Below are 649 nucleotides of genomic sequence, written 5' to 3'. Positions count from 1 at the left end.
TCTGGAAATTACAGAACAATCATTGTATTCTGCAGCTGAGTGACGAACACGGACATGTCCCCAAGATAGAATAGAGTGTAACAAGATGAAACAACTGGAAATACCAGAATGTCTGAGTGGTGCAAGGTGGTAAATGTGCTGGAGGAGGAGCTCAACAGTAATTCATGCAGTAATTAGAAAATTATACCTAATTCACCTGCAAACAAGGAGTGACAGAGGGGTATTTAAAGATCATTGCTGCATCGCTTGTACTATATTCACAATCTGAAGAGGACGATCAGGACGCATATTCACAATCTGAAGAGTACGATCAGGACGCTCAACATCTCAACCCAAACAAGCATGACGCTAAACATGACAACCCAAACAAGTAAGACGATGCTGATATTACTTCAACAAGAAATCAGAATGATACATTGTGGGACTGGTCCTGTGACTTTAATTAACATTATTTTTGTTTGTTTCAAATATTTTGGTGAGTACTAACGTCAATCAAGTCAATCAATTAACAAGTTTTAATATAATGTGTTGTTTTTCTTCAGTAACAAACGTAGCGCTTGATGTGCCGTTGGAGGAGCAGTTCAAGTGCTGCATCTGTCTGGACATCTACACCAAGCCTGCCACCATCCCATGTGGACACACCTTCTGC

Source organism: Etheostoma cragini, chromosome 19, assembly GCF_013103735.1.
Source record: "Etheostoma cragini isolate CJK2018 chromosome 19, CSU_Ecrag_1.0, whole genome shotgun sequence".
In the NCBI taxonomy this organism is placed as follows: domain Eukaryota; kingdom Metazoa; phylum Chordata; class Actinopteri; order Perciformes; family Percidae; genus Etheostoma; species Etheostoma cragini.
The sequence above is the reverse complement of the archived record's forward strand: the minus strand, read 5'-3'. Positions refer to the sequence as shown.